Raw genomic sequence first — 20864 nt, 5'->3', positions numbered from 1 at the left:
CAAATGCACACACGGACAGACAGATTTGTGTATACATCTCAGTACCAAGCCATTGTGCTGTTGCTCTGCTACCTTACAATCCTGTTACAGCTGCTATTCTCCTATCATTTGCTAGCTAGAGCATCACTTGGTAAGAATAAGTACTTTTGTATAAGTACAGATTGTGTAATCTGATCCTAGATCTGTGGTAAGGGTCAGCGTCTGAAAGACAGGCTAGTTGGCAAGGTTTTGGCCCTTTAACTGCTGATGTTATGGCTCTCCCATCCACCATACTGACAGTGATTATCTAGGGTCATCTGATTCATGTGGCCAGTATGTGTGTGTGTGTGTGTGTGTGTGTGTGTGTGTGTGTGTGTGTGTGTGTGTGTGTGTGTGTGTGTGTGTGTGTGTGTGTGTGTGTGTGTGTGTGTGTGTGTGTGTGTGTGTGTGTGTGTGTGTGTGTGTGTGTGTGTGTGAGTGAGGGCTAAAAGAGAAGACAATCCACCTCGCTGACAGGATAGACCGCCGCTACGCTGTGTTTCCACGGTGATCTATGACCGTTGCCCATCCGGGCAACAACGTGCAGGGTCCGCAGAGATACATCTCAGCATGGGGGGGGGGGGAACAAGATGTCACGGGGGATCATCAGTGGCAACCCGTCATTCAGGGCCGGTGGGGCAGAGCATAAAATGTTGCCTGTTTGGCATGTTATTTTGGCATTAATAAGAGTAACTTATCGGTGTGCAAACAATGTGAAAAAATTATAATTGAGTTAATAAAGCTGCATATAAACATTGTCTCTTTTTTGCTTTCTTGACTAAGGTAGCTCCGAAATGCAGGTATTTCAGCCTAGCTCTATACAGAGCGTTGGGGTTGGTAATGTTCTATAGTTGTGCCAATCAGCGTTCCGTCACTCATGGGGACACTACTTCACCAGTAAATCTACCGGGATAACTCAAAAATTCAAGCCCCTTGGGTGCTGCCATAGATTTACATTAGAAGTGCCCATCCAAGTATGCTCAAGGTCATTGGCCACAGATAAAAGTATGTAAAATCACGTTATATCTACCGTAGCTTTGATTGGACTGATCATGTCAACATCATACTTTAAAAATCTTAGCTAGTAAGCTGGAGAAGCAGCCATCAATCATCATGAATCACGTTGACAATCTACTGTCAAATACTTTTCAATTAATGTCATATTATCGATAAAATGTATGGGTTCTCATCAGCCATTGGACATAAACATTACACAACAAAATGGACATTTCAAATTCAACAATGAGTGGTTTGGAAGGAATCAGTGGCTGGCTGCAAGCGTTGCAAAGCAATCACTAGCCTGCTATTTAGTGAAGTGGGTGTGTGGTCCAAGTCTGGGTTTAAGGGTCTCTTTTCAAAGCTTAAAAGGTCAAACATTCACATGCAGAAAAGGTTGAATACATTTGCCATGCTGTCAATCCATCAAGATTTCTGCCGCATTCAAAACAGCTGGAAACTCGGAACTGGGATATCTCAGACTTCAGTGAGTTTAAGACAACTGGAACTTGGAAAAAAATAGCTCAGACTCGGAAAATACTTTTTGAACGGTCATCCAACTCGGAATTCCAACTCGGAAACTTTAAATCAGCGACTCTCAACTAGTACAGTGGTTCCTTCTTTAAAAATTGTGAACTTACACTGTGGACTTAGAGGTACCCAGCGTCACGGCTTCATTACTCCAGACCACTACAAAGGGGAGTTAGAGCACTCATTATGCATTTGGGTCCCAATGTTTATATATGACCAATCATATTGAGTCGTTCCAATGACGAATTTGACACGAGCCACCCATCCATTGTGACTTTCTTCAGCAAAGATGGCTGACAAAACATTACGGTGGAAGCAAATGTAAGTAATTATGACATCATAGCGAGCCAAGCAAAACATTGAGAGGAATATGTTAGTTAATGAAAAGACAAATGATTGTGCATATTTTTTTGTCAGAAAGTTAATTTACAAAAATGGCTATTTAGCAAGTTAGCTGACTAGATAACATCAGCCAGCTGGTGTTATGGCATGAGTATGACATTGTAATTTGTGTTGTTTAATGTTTTAGGGACTCCTGAGAAAACCAGCAAACCAGGCTGTCGTCTTGGAAAACAGTGGATGTAAAGAATCTAGCCAGCTAAAGCATTTACTGAAATTGAATGTACAATTGTGTAAGCTTGCCTTGCTGTGCAATGCAGCTGAAGTAACATAGCTAGCTAACTATTTACTTGGTAAATGTGCAGTTGAGGTTCAAAATAACTGTATGCATATGGATGTGTGGCTAGCTACAGTATGTAGCCGATCTGTGTATGGACCCTAAAACGTTAGGTTCTGAACAAATATCCATACCAATCTATGAACCTCAGCTATCATAGTTGTTGTATCAACGTCAAGTCTGAATGGCATTGATGAAGCCTATGGATAGAGTAGAATATAATAACTTTATTGCTCCAAGGATGCAAGTCCTAAATACAATGACTGTAGTTATTACCACGCATGAAATTCCCACATTGTAGCCTGTACATTGAATATATTCACTGATCACATACTTTTCCTTGGCATATATTCACTGATCACATACTTTTCCTTGGCATATAAAGGTACGGTTCCGGTATGAATCTCTGTGAGACATTCTTTTTCAGTCATATCCAATACCAGGTGTATCAAACTCCATTCTTTTAATGATGCTGTGTCTGCATGTATGTATTACAATTATACACTTCAACAATGTTTACCACTCCTACTCCTGGGACATCAATTACACATTGTAACTATGCAATAGACTAGAAACATGATTTAAGTGAAGGCTGATTTGTAATTCATATATACAGACCAAAAATCTGCATATCTAACTCCCTTCATCTGCATTAATCGGAAGACACGGATAGTATTTCAATGAGATACTTCATTTCAACCAGCGGAGAATGTGAAACGCTTTATTGAAGTAAGTTAATTATCAAGGTGTTATAAATACATAATATATTCAAATTATGATAACTGTAATATTATATTAGAAACACAAGTTCAATCTGTACTTCAATGCACATATGGTATGTATTCTGAAACAAGGAAGAAAGACGAGGTGGGGAGAGAGATGTAGAAGACAGAAAAGGAAGGAGGTAAGAAAAGAGGTAGACAGCATATGATTCATGAACGATAGTGCTACCCTGATATTCTCTCAGTTCATCACAATTACAGTGTTTCTAGCAGTATCTCCTAACCAGCCTTGGGACCCCAGTTGGCCCAAAGGTTATCTTAAGAGCGGGTGTGGTGGCGATGACGGGACTGGCTTCCTCTCTCACATTAAAACATACCTGCAGATGAGAGACAGATGGATAGAGAGAGAGCATGATTAAGCATTTGTTTTTTTATTCTAACACAGTCAGTCATCATAATCATAAAATGCAAAAATGACCTTGGATCATTAACTCTGGGACATGGCCTACATCTCTATCTGTATTTCAATGTAAAGCATCTCTTTAATACTACTTTCTGTTGACCCGACCAAGTGACCTCTCACCTATGATCATGCTGTTCCCTCTGTGTTAGCCAGTTCAGATGCGGGAGGGGTTCACCAACACAGCTGATATAATCTAGAGGATTAAGGGGGAGTGGGATGAAGTGAAGGAGAGACTGTTATTGTGTGTGTGTGGTCTCACCTGGTGTCCATACTAAGTAGCTACAGAGTACTTTATGCTGAAAAACAGACACATGGGGACAAACAATAGCAGATAATGTTATTATAAGACATAAATAGCACTTGAAGCTTGATGATGACTTGGCAGCAACAGATAGCAACACATAGTCACGTGAAAATGGCTGAATGTTTATGTGGTGTAAATCTGAAAATTAGCAGCTGACATCTTAAGGTTTTTTAAATTAATGCATATGAGACAGGTTCCATGTACAACAAGACAGGCAGAGAGAAAGAGAGAAAAAGAACACAGAACAGTTGAATTACCTCTGGTTATGGACACTTCTGCCAGCAATAAAGCTTCCCGCGGCCTGTTCCTCGGACAGTGAACATCTGGCAATATCTACATTTGCGACCCCTTTATCAGTTTGCACTCTGAAAGTAAAGAAAATAGCTTATTTTTTGTAGATATGAAAACAATAATTGAGATATGACTGTTCAATCTAAAGAAACTGATTTTTCAGGATACGTTAATACAGCACAGAAAGCTTAATGCCAGACTGCTATTGTGGTTGTTCATTAGGTGATGGGAAATATGCAATATGTATACAACATAATATACTTACCTTCCTTGAAAATCCCTCTATACCGCCAAAGATGACAATATTGTATCTTGAAAAAAATGCATTGGAATTAAAAGTGAAATGTTTAACCTATTAACCTGCTTCCTTATTTATGTATTACCAGTTGATGAAGAACAACTCCAATTTAATACATCATTGAAAATTAGTCTACGAATAAGTAAGAATAAAAAGTTTAAATAACTTCTTAGATTTGATGGAGACATTATACAACTTAGTACCTTATCAATTTATCAATGTGGACGAGAGACAGGGGAGTAGGAACAGAGTATTTTTGCTGAGCAATGCAACGAAGCTGGATTATTCTGGCAATGATACCTGCACCGTCTAACTCTTCGCCATTGTACACGAATGCCCATTGCTCTGAGACTTCCTTTGACCATTCTAAAGCCCACATGGGGCATCCTGGCCTTAATGGCACTGACTTTCTGGTCTAACTCTTCATCTGACAAAACAGAATAGCATTCACTGACAGACATATTGTGTTCTTTCATCCTTCTGTAAAAAAAAGGCTACCCGTTACACTGTCATGAAATTTGATTATATATCGACTATGAAACAAATAGGACATGGCCTGATTATGAGTTGCCATGAAAGAAAGTTAGATTAATTCAACTGAAAATGGCGAGAACAGGCGTTCATAGCTAAATACTTTTGGTTAGCCTGAGAATAAAAATGGCATGATTTATCATTCTAAGGTATGTATGCATGTAATATAGTAGAATGTTACGAACCGACACTGAATCGTGGGAGCTAACTACTAGCTATGAAAAGTTGGACAGAAGAACGCCCAGTGCTGCTTACCTGAGATGCCATCATCACACAGTCCTTCTTCGTTGGTGTCCGCTATGACTTCCTTTGTGTCGGAAAAAAGTAGCTTTCAGAACAATTATTTTTTATTGAAAATAAAAACGTTCACTCTTGACAAAAATACACAAATGTACCTCCATAGCATTTAACAATTTCCCTTTGAATAACCAGACCTTCATACAAACTTGCTCTGCAGAATTCTTGACACACAACCAAAGATGCTGCCATATCCTGCCAGCACGCCCACAAGTGAGCCACTCAGGCACAGAATGACACTACCCAATGTAATAAAGTAATGACTTTTAAAATAAGTTACCTTACACGTTATGTTGGCTGACGATTTGTTAGCTTTACGGGTCCTTACGAACCACATCATTACAGCAGTATGTACCGGTATGTTAGCTAGCTACCTAACGTTAGTAGTTTTACATCAAACTTGCCAGTATATTACCTATAGGCTATCTAACTACCCAACATTTATTGACTTGATTATTCCCGTCACTTTTAGCTTAGCAAAATGGTATAGTTTTTGCGCGTTGTCAATGAACATTCGGGTGCTTTCGTAAATTTGCTCTGGCTATCTACACCGATTTCAGAGCACTCTCATCGGAGTGTACTAGAGTGCAGAATAATGGATTTACGAGTGCTCAACACCAGTTTAATATGGCCCGTGTCAGTAAATGATGGCAAATAAGCGTAATTAAATTGTTTCCAGCAGCACAGTTACAGTCACCAACACTCTGGTTAACACGAAAACTGCCTTACCAGGTCTGCTATGGTGAGTAAAATGGTCAGAATGGTCTCATTTGTGTATGAAAATAGCTAGACAACGTTAGCTTGGGTGCTTGACAGCCGTTGTAAGGCCAGAACGATCAAATCAACCCTACTCCTCAGCCCGAACGTCCAGTTTGCGCTCCGAGAGCGAAACGGTCTGAATTCACAAACTGACAATCAGACAACACTCTGAATTTATGAGCTCAGACACTCCAGATTGAATTTAAGAACACACCCAAAGTCAAAAAATGTCTAACTAGTAATTTGTTATGCTAACTAACTTGCAAGAGGTTGCATACAGTAGCAACAGCAAGTAGCCCTCTGGTGGTCAAACTGGCCCGCATTAACTAACTTGCATTAACAGACAAAATGTTTACTCACACACCCGCAACCCATTTAAAACCTCTGGGTCGTGAGTGAAAAAGAAAAATATAATATAATAATAATACAAAAAAGATATATACTCCAGTCAAATTTAAATGACTAAACAACTAAAAGCAGGTAGAGTGATTAAATAACTTAATCTCTGAAAATGTTTTCTTCAATCACTGTATTTTCAATATGTGACTCGTTTCAGGAACTACTTCACAGGAGACGCATTTAGATGCTTTCTGGAACCTGTGAACTTTCATGTGCCGTAATAAACTTGTATGCCATTTGTAAATACGAATAAATTTGTTAACATACGAGTCTAGTTGGTTTATCCATGGAAAAAGACAGGAACCTTTCCACTAGCCATGGTTTAGTTGAGATAATGGATGGGTTGGACATGCAGAGAGATGAGTTCGGATTGGTCTGCCATGTAGCATGCTTCTGTCTATAACATGAACTGCTCAGAATGTGAAGAGAATCCTTTCTACCACAGCTTTTTTTTAAAGATATCATGAATAACAAAAGTGTTGCAACGTTGAGCCAAATTGGTTAGCTTTAGCTACCTGTATATATTTATGGATGGTGGCTAGCTATGACAATTAGTTTGTATTGCTAATAGTATGGGTTGGAATTATTGCTTAGTTCACATGGAAATGTACGACTTCAGTGCAGACAAGTGTAAAAATCGGTTTGAACGGTCATCCAACTCAGAATTCCAACTCGGGAACTCTGTCCTTTTTCTGTAGCCCCGACTTTCCGACCTGAAGCCCAGTGGCATCATGATTTGACCTTGTATTTTTCCAAGTTCTTGTCTTGAAATCACCCTTGGGTTCATTTTTTAGCTAGCTTGATAGCTACATGTCTAAACATATTACATGATCCATCAAGTTAGCCAGGTATGTGTTTGGGTTATTACGGTCATCTATTCTATTTCATGAACATGTGTACATGTCTAGACAATAGTGATACTGCTACTATGCAAGTAACCATTTCACTGTACCGTTTACACTTTCTGTATGCTGGGCATGTAACAAATAAACCTAGATTTAATTTGATAAATTGTGTTTACCAGAGACGGTAATGTGAAAAACAACATGACCTACACCAAAGTCAGATTAAGATATAGGCCAAGGAGTCAATCACCACCTTCCGGAGACACCTGAAACCCCACCTCTTTAAGGAATACCTAGGATAGGTTAAGTAATCCCTCTCACCCCACCCCCCCTAAGTTTTAGATGCACTATTGTTAAGTGACTGTCCCACTGGATGTCATAAGGTGAATGCACCAATTTGTAAGTCGCTCTGGATAAGAGCGTCTGCTAAATTACCTAAATGTAACGATGTAAATGTAAATGAATGCTTTCACCACTTTTAGTCTTGAAATATTTGGTTGTTCACTACGCTAACTCACTCTGGTTACCACATGGCCTCACATGTGAATCCGGATGGATGGGGTTTAGAGGGTGTAAACGATGCTGAATGGGTGTAGACAAAAAAGTGTTCTCCAGTAGGTGTACCAAAACATTCAAGGGCCATTCTCTCAAAGGTGGGGTTTATCAAGTTTATCAACTTTGAAAACATAATTACTTTCTCAATGTTCCTCAAATGCAGTGTTTGATATACCATTTTCTAGCTTTGAGTTTGTATTTTTATTCTATGTAAAAAAAAAAACATTTCAAATTTTGCTACATAGGACCTGTCTGATGTGCTCCCTCTCTGGCCTCAAGGTCACCAGGCTGCTGATTATTGTGCACACCTGTCATTATAGTCACACGCATCAGTGCCTAATGACATTCACCTGGACTCCATAATCTCCTTGATTATCTGCCCTATCTATGTCACTCCCTTCGGTTCCTTCCCCAGGCATTATTGTTTCTGTTTCACGTCTATGAGTTTTCTTGTTTTATATAAGGTGAATGCACCAATTTGTAAGTCGCTCTGGATAAGAGCGTCTGCTAAATGACTTAAATGTAAATGTAATGTTTCGTTTAAATGTATTCACTCCCTGAACTTGCTTCCCGACTCCCAGCATACGTTACAGAATAACGCCTCACCAAAGGGAAGCATCAGGGAGTGTTTATTTGATTTATTTTGTGTTTGAGGTGATGTTGGGTCCGGGTGTCAGTACCGCAGCTACCAGGGAGGCCTCAGCCGGTTCGCTGGACTCTCATGCCTCAGCTGGCTCGATATGCTCCCATGTCTCAGCGGGTCCGATAGGCTCCCATGCCTCAGCTGGGTGAACAGGTTCCTGTGCCTCGGACGAAGCAACCGGGGAGGTCTCAGCTGGCTCATCAGGCTCTCACGCCTCAGCCGGTTCGTCAGGTTTCTGCGCCTCAGCAGAGGCGACAGGTCCGCTCCTGATCCCGGGATCGTCCCTTTGTTTGGCATCCTGCGGCTGGAGCCGTGCGCCGGGGAGGGGGTACTGTCATGTATGCTCTATCTCCGGCGCTCTAGTTAGCCATGCTCCTGCGCCTCAGCCGGATTGACAGGTTCCTGTGCCTCAGCAGAGGTGACCGGTCTGCTCCTGGGGGGGAGCCCCTCTCTGGCCTCTAGGTCACCAGGCTACTGATTATTGCACACACCTGTCACCATAGTCACGTACATCAGTGCCTAATGACATTCACCTGGACTCCATAATTTCCTTGATTATCTGCCCTATCTATGTCACTCCCTTTGGTTCCTTCCCCAGGCATTATTGTTTATGTTTCAGTTTCATGTCTGTGCGTTGTTCGTGTTTCTTCTTTTGTATTATGTTTCGTTCATTCATTAAATGTATTCACTCCCTGAACTTGCTTCCGTCCCCCAGCGCACACGTTACAGGACCGAATCGATATGGATGTTTACATATGTTCTCAAACCAGTGAGATTATTAACCTTCATCAAGAATATGGGCAAAGTGGAATTATTTTATTTGTCATATAATAGCCCTTATGCACATTCCATGATCAAACGTTCTAAACACACTTCCTATCGGTGTGGCAATTTCCGGTCAGCCTAGTTGTTATCGACGATATAACGTTACTACCACTATGTCGCAGTTTTTTACTAGGTGTCTTCAGGACTTGCCTCAAATTAATATTAATGATGTACATCGAATTGTTAAATCAGCCTCCGGGACTCCTGCTCGAATGAAAAGCAAGAATGAAAAGGGGTTCAAGATGTATATAGGAAGCTACATAGACAACTATGAAGGTCAGTACCAAGTCAGTGACCGATATAACGTTAGCTCGATACAATCATTAGCTAGCTTATTTAACTATTAACTGTAGCTAGCTAGTTACTTCGTAAAATTATGTAACGTTGACAGAATCTATCTGAGAATGTGTGTCTTTTCGTTAGCTTGGTTAAGTTATGCTTGCTAGTTATATTTGCTAGCTAAAAATAACAGTTATTCATGTCTTCTACACAGTATCTAACAAAGATACTTTGACAGGGGAGATCACCGTGAGGGCTGCCTGTCACAGGTCCATGAGGAAGAGTGAAAAGCTGCATCGCATGAGAGTAGGGAAAGGTTATAGATGGCTACTTGGGACCTTGTTAAACATCTCCTGTGAGACACTGTCATCATGGTCAAAATGTGTTGGAGACCATGTCAACGTTACATCTTATCAGTAGATAGATATTAGAATTGCCAATTTAGAATTGCCCACTTAACAGGTTATTTGGTAAAGACCCATTGATGCAGTGTTTGGTAATTGTGTTACTGAGACACAATCTATTCCTGTATAGTTTAATGAGCCCCTAGTTAATAAGACTAGACACTACTATGTTTATTGTTACTTATGGGCCGCATCATTCTTGTTTCTCACTTCAGTCACTTCACAGATGGTGTTAAAGCTCTCCGTACCAGTGATAGTGGTCCAAAGCCACTGCTTCTGTGTGGCAGGAAGTGCTCTGTGCAATCATCTGGTGGCCCTTCTTTATCAGACAGCGCACTACTCTCAACTAAACATTCCTGCTGCACCACCAGTTCACAGCTGCACAGACACAGAACAGCGTTGGCACAAGCCAAGAACACTTGTGAGTCTATCAATATCCATAAAAAAATGCATCTGAAAAATATTCAGCCTATGTAACAGTAAATCCTTGTTAATTAGGGTGTGAAACCAGGTCTGGTTGATGAGATAGAGTTCTGTAAACCTACTAACTCTTGTGCTGATGGAATAAGGTAAGTTGGAGGTTCCTAGAATGGAAACATTTTAGAAAACATTTTCTTGTGATTGTATCCAGATGATAAGGGCAAATGTTTGGGACAAAGACTGGGGGTAAATATATAATCTATAAATCTGTATATTTTAATTCATTTTATTTGAACTTTCGGGCTTGTGCTCCGTCTGATGTTAAGGTTTTAAAATGTTTTGCAGAAGTTCTCTCTACAAAGCACTCAATGGATAAATGCCTGACATGGAAAGACATCAGAAACGTATGCCAACTTTTCTCCACTTACTGCCCCTCTTGTGACAACAATGGAAATGTCAGCTGACGTGCCCCTGGTTGAGTCCGCCTTTGGGCCAGTGCAAGCCGGCAGTGTTCTGTCCTATCAGCTTCCACAGCCAAAGACCCGTGAAATTGTGAAGATTGCCGATGACACTTCTCCACCAATACTTCCATTAGATGGCTACAGGCTTCAGGCTTCCCAGTGTGCTTACGTCCTTAGCCATCAGAGTAGTTCCACCACAAGGCATTAGAGACAACCTACGAGATGTCACACAAAGTCGAGGTTGCTACTAGGGAGCAGAGCAGCAGTCCGGAATGGCATCAGTTCAGGAAATTGAGAATAACATCCTCTCATTTCCGAGAGGTTTGCCAGACCTCAGCTGACCACCTAGCTGTGCGGATTTCAAGGGATCTGGTATGCAGACCATGGAGATGAAGATACAGAATGGAGAGCTGAAGTTGAAGAGATCTCATGCTTACTACTGGCAAGGTCAAATCCTTCTCACAGGTTGTAGCTGGTATGACTTTGTCATCTGTGCACAGAAGGAAAGTTCCTAGTTGAAAGGATATATAAAGATCTACAGGTTTCAAAAACTATAAGAGAGAAGATTGACCCCTTTTTATTTTTACCACTACTTGCTGAAATGTCTCTCGCACCTGAATGGATCCCCTGCATGGGTGCCAAGTTTAGTGGTTTTATGAAAAATAAATATTGATGTTCTTGTGAAGAAATCTACAGTAGAATAGATGTTTAAAAAAATGTATTTCAGCAAATGTTCAACAGTTCAGTTAATCAATTACACATCTCTAACATTGTATTCTATCTTGCATTCTGGCTATTCTGTGTTTACTTGATGACTTTCCCCCACCCCTGTTACTCATTGCCTAATTAAAGCCAATACAAGCTCCACACAAACGATTGATACATGTCGTAGATTAAAGAAATTATTATTTTGCTGCTAGCAAATAAACACATGTACATTTACACTGGCTTGGCCCATGCTCTGGACCGGATCAGAGATGGCACAGTCCATAGGCAGCGCACCTTGTTCTTCATCCCCCACAGTCGGAGCAGGAGGTTTCAGTCTTCTTTCCCAAACACCAGGTCTCTTGAATGTGCCAGTTCCACGCGAAGACCGTAGGAACAACACCTCTTTTTAGGTATTGTCGCTCCCCAGTTTTTCCCTCAACAATGTCACTTTCGACAAAATGTGTACTACACACCCTTGTGTGTTTGGTGACAGCAAAGTTGTCACGACGTACTGCCACCAACCACCCTTTTCTGAGCTCTACATTGACCGGGAAACGATGGAAGCTCCCAATACCAATACATTTGGAAGAAACTGAACACAGAGGCAATGAACAATGTTCATTAGCACATCCTTCGCGGGGCTGTAATTTAAACGTAGTCATTGCGAACTATTTCAGTCAGAAATGCATCGACGATAGCTAGTAAGCTAATGATAAAAACAATAGCAGAACTCGCTCCGGAAGTCATCAACCTGATCGGAAGTAAATTAGAACGTTGGAGGCGGTATAATGCATAGAGCCTATTGCTATCAATATAGCATTAAAAAACATTTGAGATTGCATTGTGGGGATAATGCCAGGATGTCATAATCCTACTGAGGAATAGAACCGTCTTTTCAGACAACAGCTGATAATCAGCTGGCGGGAAACAACCCAAATATTGCATTCTCAGTATGGGTGAGCCTAGTATCATATTTGTTGCTTACATTTGACTAAACGGTACATTCTAAATAGGATGTAGTATGATTAGTACACAGTATGTCGTTTTAGTAATTAGTAGGTAAGGCTGACACGGCCACACACACAGACACTGGAGTTCTGGTTCTATCAGAGGTTCTATCAGAGAACCGCACAGATTGTACAAATGGTAACCAACTAGGTAATCTGTTCTCAACAATATGGATAGATACATGTTAGATTATGTAGAATAAACTACATAACACCATTAATCAATATACTGTATACTGTATTATATACTTTGCTTAGAAGAACATATAAGAAGATTAGCAATTGGTTTGGCAATATTGTCATTATCACATGCCCAAAGCCAAGTAATAGGATAGCACTCAGAAAGAGTGAATGATAGCTAGATTGTCATGTACAACTCAGTGACAGGGTGGTGATATTCAGAGCTTAATGAAAATGTAAAAGTATACAGAGAGGGAGGGATGGATTGATGGAGCCCTAAACTGACTGTGCTAATTTGGGAGTGCCTTCAGGGAGTCATAGACATGCTGTTCACACAGAGAGAGCTGACTGCCGACATAGATAACAGGCTCCGTGTGTGTGTGTGTGTGTGTGTATGTGTGTGTGTGTGTGTGTAACCGACATGTCAGAGACAAACAGGTCTGCAGTAGAGGTAAAGGGAAGGGCTTGTTCAGTATCTGAGAGAGAAAGAGAGTGAGCGAGAAAGACAGTGAGAGAGAACGAGTGAGTGAGGAGACTAAGTGAGTGACTGAGGGAGACAGACCGAGAAAGTGAGAGTGAATGAGAGGAAGAAGGGAGAGAGTGAGGTGGAGATAGAGAAAGAAAGGGAAAATGAAGATAAAACATGTCATATACAGGAGAGTAGCATGATAAAATCAGTCATTGATTTTACATGTCCTCCAATAAACACTCATTTGAAACCTCATCAAATTAACTATTTCTCATTTCCAGGGTCATTGTTTCAGAAGACAAACCCTACTGTCTTTTGATTACTTTCACAGTTTCATATAGGGCTGTATAAATGCCCACTGACTTTCACAAACCAATCTCCAACCACTCTCTCTCCTAACCACTAACTGGGCCTGAGTACAACCAAAGCTTGAAGAAACATGGTGAAACAGCACGAATACTACATTTCTTCTTGCTTGAGCCAATCAGATATAATATTATTACGCTTGGAATGACAACAAACAGTATTAATGCCGCCGGAAGCCAGCTGCTTAGTCATAAATTAACGAACAAATCCTTTTTTGGTAATTAAGTAGGCAAGTGACATAATCATTCGTTAATTACTAACACACAACCGTGTTGACATTTGAGAAGAGGGTTGAGGTATACGGCGCAGAAAGCCCATTAACCTGTGTCGCTTCCTCATCTCGTCTCATGGACAGGAATACAGATTTAGGATCTTAATTTGGTCACTCTTTTGTTGCTGAGAATTTTCCTGCACGGCAGGAAATGCAAACTTGTAGTGTATGAGTTTAGTTTGTAATTTCCACTTTGAAAATTCAGACTTGATTTGACCTAACAAAAAAATGAATCAAACCCTACAATAATGTCCACACACTATAATCCACTTAATAATTCACATTTCCTGTTGCTAGAGGATTATTTTGCTGCTGAATCAAACTGGCTCAAATTAAGATCCTACATCTATACATCACACCGATTTAGATTTCCTGTCAAATCTGCATTTAACCATGAACAAACAGCTACTTACACAGGCCATGTGTCTCTGTAAACACATAGAGAAACACAGCTTGTATGTAGTCAATAAGGGATCCATTAAAGATATAGGACCTTCATTTGATCACCCTGTTGCAGGAGAACGAAATGTTAAACTTTGAGGGTATTTGAGGTTTAAAAAGGCTTCTGAAGTTTGTAATTTCCACTTTTAAATTTCAGACTTGAAATCAACCCCTACAAAAATGTCCATCAATTATAATCTACATAATAATTTGCATTCCTGTATTTTCCCTCTGTAGCAACTGGCTAAAATTAAGATCCCACATCTGTATGGAAGATTTGCTATGAAAATTATGGGAGAATAAATGAGTGGGCGAAGTCAGTGGTAGAACATGTGGCATATAGATGGTGGACTCTACACGTCAGAGGTTATAAGGAATGAAGGAGATGGGGAGATATGGAGGGAAGGGGAACACACACACACTAACACAGCAGTAGGAGCAGGAGGCCAGTTTTCCATTGGATGATTGACAGGTAGGGCAGTATATTTCACCAGGGAGGAGTGGAAGAGGAGGAGGGGTGTAGGAGATGAGACTCCTGGGTCCATCTCCAACTGGGGGATTTCCAGCAACACAATGGAAGATGGAGAGGGTGCAACATGTGGAGTGATTGCCTTCAAAGTACTGCAGAGGTACTGGCTGGGGCAGCGCATTGACTACAATACAATTTCCCTAACAATTTCGAAACACATCAACACAGAAGATGTAGTGCCCGAGGTGTGCTGCTATGGTATGTGACAGGCTACAGAGAGCTACAGAGCACAACACTGATATACAGCTGGGAAACAATAAAGAGGTTTGCTGTGAACTGCCTCAGAAGAGGATATATCCTCAGGTAAAATAGAGGAGGTAAAATATGGATTGCGTTTTCCCTTTGTCCAACACCTCGCCGTTCTAAACAAGAATTATGCTGGGGTTATATCAGAATGCATATTAAGATGGGGTTCTATCAGAATGCAGATTAGGCTGGGGTTCTATCAGAATGCCGATTAGGCCGGGGTTCTATCATAATGCCGATTAGGCTGGGGTTCTATCAGAATGCCGATTATGCTGGGGTTCTATCAGAATGCCGATTAAGCTGGGGTTCTATCAGAATGCCCATTAGGCTGGGGTTCTATCATAATTCAGATTAGGCTGGGGTTCTATCAGAATGACGATTAGGCTGGGGTTCTATCATAATGCCGATTAGGCTGGGGTTCTATCAGAATGCCGATTATGCTGGGGTTCTATCAGAATGCCAATTAAGCTGGGGTTCTATCAGAATGCCCATTAGGCTGGGGTTCTATCATAATGCCGATTAGGCTGGCGTTATATCAGAATGCAGAATAGGCCGGGGTTCTATCAGAATGTAGATTTGGACGGAATTCTAGATCAGAATGCAGATATAGCTAAGTTGTAAATCAGAAGGCAGATACAGTATGACCTGATTTCTAAATCAGAATGCAGCTTCGAGTTCCATAGTTCAGAATGCAGCTTTGAGTTCCATAGATCAGAATGCAGATTTGGCTGCAGTTTTAGAACCACTCTACATTTCTCTGGGGCAGAGCCATGCCACAGATTTCATCGCTCTCCCTTTATCTCTCAGTTGAATCTTTAAAACAGCCCAAAGCCCAACAGAGACAGACGACTGTTCCTTTTGTTCAAATATTCATGGCCCCTCTCTCATCTGTCATCTAAAGACAGAAACATACACACACACCAGAGACACTAGGCCCTCCATGGAATGAGATTGACACCCCTGCCATAGAGAAACTTCACAGGTGGTGTGTGCGTGTGTGGATGTTCACAAGGGTTGTGTATCCACGTGGTCGACAGCATGCTAGCTTCATACAGCCTCAGCTCAGCAGGTAGGGAGATAGTGCTTCCCTCAGCTCTTCTCGTAATCAAAGTGTAAACAGTGCTGAACCAAAAGTGGGTTACCTGGCTGTTAAACTGACAAAGAGCCTCCCATCTCCAACCCATCAGCCCGGACTCCTCATAGACTCACATTAAAATCCCACCAAAAAACGCACCTAAATAAATCCCTCAAACCACACTCATGTGCATCCGTCACTCGCATAAAATATTTCAGAAAATTCACCAGGGATCTTGGAAGAGCTTTTTTCTTCCCCCAAAGATGGAGAAAATGAGGAGTAGGAAATGTTAGTGAGTAAATTTAGACTTTTTGCTTTCATTGCTATTTTGGGGATGTTATGATGTGTGTAAGGTGGTTTCATATTCATATGCTCACATGGATAATATTCATTCTTCCACATACTGTGCCTGTAAGTGCCCCATTTACAGTGCTATCAGAAAGTACCCCTTGACTTTTTCCACATTTTGTTGTGTTACAGCCTGAATTTAAAATGGATTAAATTGTGATTTTGTGTCATTGGCCTACAAACAATACCCCATAATGATAAAGTGGAATTATGTTTTAAGCCATTTTTACTAATTCATTACAAATTCAACCCTGAAACGTCTTGAGTCAACCCCTTTGTTATGGCAAGGCTAAATAAGTCAAATGAGAAGTTGCATGGCCTCACTCTGTGTGCAATGAATGACTACATCATCTCTGTACACCACACATAAAAGTATCTGTAAGGTCCATCAGCTGAACAGTGAATTTCAAACACAGATTCAACCACAAAGACCTGGGAGGTTTTCCAATGACTCAAAAGGGCACCCATTGGTAGATAAAAAAGCAGACATTGAATAGCCCTTTGAGCATGGTGAAATGATTAATTCCATTTTGGATGGTGCATCAATACACACAGTCAATACAAAGATACAGGCGTCCTTCCTAACTCAGTTGCTGGAAAGGAAGGAAACCACTCAGGGATTTCACCATGAGGCCAGTGGTGACATTAAAACAGTTACCGTGTTTAATGGCTGTGATAGGAGAAAACTGAGGTTGGATCAACAGCGTTATAGTTACTCCACGATACTAACCTAAATGACAGAGTGAAAATAAGGAAGCCTGTACAGAATACAATTTCTTCCTAAACATGCATCCTGTTTGTAATAAGGCACTTAAGTAAAACTGTTAAACTTCTTGGCGCACCCATCCCGTCAGCGGGATAATTTTCGTCAATATCAGCTGAATTGGAGAGCGCCAAATTCAAATTAAATTACTAAACACATTTAATTGTCATGAAATCACAAGTGCAATATAGCAAAACACATCTTAGCTTGTTGTTAATTCACCTGTAGTGTCATATTTCAAAAAAGCTTTTCGTCGAAAGCAAACCAGGTGTTTATGTCAGGACATCTCTCTCAGTAGACAAAACTTTACAAACAGCTAGCAGCAAAGTAGATTGGTCACAAAAGTCAGAAAAGCAATAAAATGAATTGCTTACCTTTGATGATCTTCGGATGTTTGCACTCACGAGACTCCCAGTTACAAAATAAATGTTCCTTTTCTTCCATAAAGATTATTTTTATATCCAAAATACCTCCATTTGGTTGGCGTGTTATGTTCAGAAATCTACAGGCTCGAGCGGTCACGACGGGGCAGACGAAAATTCCAAAAAGTATCTGTCAAGTTCGTAGAAACATGTCAAATGTTTTTTATAATCAATCCTCAGGTTTACAATAAATAATTGATAATATTTCAACCGGACTGTAGCTTTTTGAATAGGAGAGAGAGAGAAAATGTCTGCTCCTAGCTGCTCGCGCATGCAAAACTCTGCTGGCACCCAGCCATCCACTGACGCGATGTGATCTTTCTCGCTTATTTTTCAGAATAAAAACCTGAAACTATGTATAAAGACTGTTCAGACCATGTAGAAGCCATAGGAAAATGAATCTGGTTGATATCCCTTTAAATGGAGGAAAGGCATGCAATGGAACAAGGGAGCTTTCAAAATTAAAGGCACTTCCTCTTTGGATTACGTTTTTCATCCAAACATCAAAATACTGCCCCCTACACCCAAGAGGTTAAAAACGTGGAAAAGAAATTAATGTCCTGAATACAAAGCATTATGTTGGGGCAAATCCAGCACAACACATCACTGAGTAAGTATCACTCTTCATATTTTCAAGCATGTTGTTGGCTGCATCATGTTATGGCTAGGCTTGTCATCAGCAAGGCCTAAGGATTTTTTTAAGGGTAAAACTAAACAAAGTAGAGCTTAGCACATGCAAAATCCTTGAGGAAAACGTGGTCAGTCTGCTTTCCAACAGAAACTGGGAGACAAATTCACCTTTCAGCAGGACACTAACCTAAAACACAAGGCCACATATATACTGGAGTTGCTTACCAAGACAACATAGAATGTTCCTGAGTGGCTTAGTTACAGTTTTGACTTAAATGGGCGTGAAAATATATGGCAAGACTTGAAAATGGCTGTCTACCAATGATCAACAACCAACTTGACAGCGCATGAAGAATTTTTGAAAGAATAATGTGGGAAAAGTGCTTACTGACTTACCCAGAAAGACACAGCTGTAATCACTGCCAAAGGTGATTCTAACATGTATTTACTCAGGAGTGTGAATACTTATGCAAATGAGATATTTCTGTATTTCATTTTCAATACATTCGCAAAAATGTCTACAACATGTTTTACTTTGTCATTACGGAGTATTGTGTGTAGATGAGTGATTATTATTATTTTAATACATTTGACATTTATGCTGTAACACAACAAAATGTGGAATAAGTCAAGATGTATGAATACTTTCTGAAACCCCTGTGTGGTTGCAAAGTGTTTTTCTGAAAACCGTAATGACATCAACACAACCTTTCTTTCTTACGTTGGGTTCTTCTCAGAAGTGTGACCGTCAACGAGCCAGTTCCCTTCATTAGCAGCATCCACGATCATGGTTCTTCCATAACCTCCCTATATCCTCCTGGAGTCCAACTGGGTAACAGCTTTCTGCGTGAAAGTATGGCCTATAGGGACTTCCTGTCACTGCAACAACAGCTGACACCAGTAATCCATAGAGAAAAAGGGCTGCCATGTTAACTCGCTAATTAATCACCTCTAAGGTATAATCCCCCTTTCCTCTCCATACTCTTCCCTCTTTAATTTCACATTCATGTCATCCAATTGACATCAGCTAAATCAAATCAAATCAAATGTATTTATAAATCCCTTCTTACATCAGCTGATGTCACAAAGTGCTGTACAGAAACCCGGCCTAAAACCCCAAACAGCAAGCAATGCATAGCCTTAAAGCTATAAGCTATAGCCTTAAATCACGTTACAGATCATTTCAGACCCTCTACATCCCACACACCTGTTTCTACCGACTTCACATGTGAGAACTAACGGGATAATATTATGATGCTTGGCTTTGTCATGTGACCAATTACCTAATTCTTACAGTAATACTAGGAGGATACCGAGACACTTTTTTATGTGTTTCATATCTCCACCAATCTATCAATGTTCTCTCAGTCATTTTGAAAGCTTTGTTCTGTCTGTGTCTGAAAGTAACGTGCAACAAAGAATGACAGTGACAGCAGACAAAAGGGTATAATTACACCCTCACTTTCTTTCCCTACATATCATCTTTTATCTGTTATGTCTGCTTCTCTGCCATAGGACAGACAGGGACATAATTAAACGTATTGTGTGGAAGAAATATACAATCGAAGCAGCAATCACACTATGGCAACCAGACAGCTAACTCTTTGCTAATGCAAAGTGTACTCCGTGCCAAGGCTATATGAATAAGTAAAAACCTCAGAAAACAACAGTCTTACTCAGATAGCATTGAACAAAATGGCTGGCCAGGGAAAATTGTATTATTAAAAGGATTTATTAATATATTACAAAATAAATCTTGCTCACAGACGTTAGGACAGGTTTAGGACGTTGAACGTGTAAAATATGTCTTCAAAGTTGTCATTTCATTAAATTGTCTGGCAGGGAATCGAATGGGACTCATTAATAAAAGTTAATATCCTGAAAAAAGGACAAAAGTTCTTGCAAATTTTTATTAATATCATTACTCATCTGTCATCCTGTGTGAGGTAGACTATGCGGGAAGGTGTCACTTTGAGCTTTTTTCCCCATTAAATATATCTAATCTAGCTTAGTTCCTTCTATTAGTGCACAATAAAACAGTGACCAGACAAACCGCTCAACCACAGTCATGATAAAGGCACAATCTGGGATATTTCCTGGTGTTCAATGGCCACACTTCTCCAACCCCATCCTTCAGCTTTATACCAAACCAAGTTGCAGGCTTACATTATGGGTTCAAACATAAACTCAGGATTGTGCCTTTAAGGCCATTATTGCAAATTATGACAGACCAGTGAAGGCTCCTCAGTGCAGGAAGGGGAAGGCCATACTCCTCAGTAAATTATTTAAAAAATGTAAGTAGTGAAACATTTGACAAAGTTATTATTTTTAGATAAAACTAATATTAAATATATTCACGTCACCAAATAATTGATTAAAACACTGTTTTGTAAAGAAGGTCTACAGTAGCCTCAGCAGGGTAGCACCAGTAGGGTAGCACCATGGTGTAGCTGGAGGACAGCTAGCATCTGTCCTACTCTGGGTACATTGACTTCAATACAAAGCCTAGGAGGCCCATGGTTCTCACCCCATTCCAAAGACCTCCACAGTAATTATGACAGCTAAGGACCCTGGGACGAAAACACCTCCCTCTGCAACTGGATCCTGGACTTCCTGACGGGCCTCCCCAATGTGGTAAGGGTAGGTAACAACACATCCACCATGCTGCTCAGTCCACTCCTGTACTCCCTGT

At 40.5% G+C, this 20864-nt stretch overlaps 1 protein-coding gene and 1 long non-coding RNA gene across 4 annotated transcripts in view; both read right to left on the bottom strand.

Annotated features, from left to right (window-relative positions):
• Positions 1-20864, bottom strand: part of unc5da (unc-5 netrin receptor Da) — a 315483-nt gene that overhangs the window by 103414 nt on the left and 191205 nt on the right. The window lies entirely within an intron of this gene.
• LOC124049047 lies at positions 3078-5243 on the bottom strand. Of its 2 annotated transcripts, XR_006841353.1 has the most exons (5): positions 5086-5243; positions 4267-4312; positions 3968-4075; positions 3527-3599; positions 3078-3320 (listed from the first exon to the last, which is right to left on the bottom strand). It is a non-coding gene; the product is annotated as an uncharacterized LOC124049047 (long non-coding RNA). The 2 variants fall into 2 exon arrangements; XR_006841352.1 differs by lacking the exon at positions 5086-5243 and having other exon boundaries at positions 3968-4880.

This window comes from Oncorhynchus gorbuscha, linkage group LG11 (assembly GCF_021184085.1).
Source record: "Oncorhynchus gorbuscha isolate QuinsamMale2020 ecotype Even-year linkage group LG11, OgorEven_v1.0, whole genome shotgun sequence".
NCBI lineage: Eukaryota > Metazoa > Chordata > Actinopteri > Salmoniformes > Salmonidae > Oncorhynchus > Oncorhynchus gorbuscha.
Note: the sequence above shows the minus strand (reverse complement) of the source record. Positions and strands in the feature narration are given on the sequence as shown.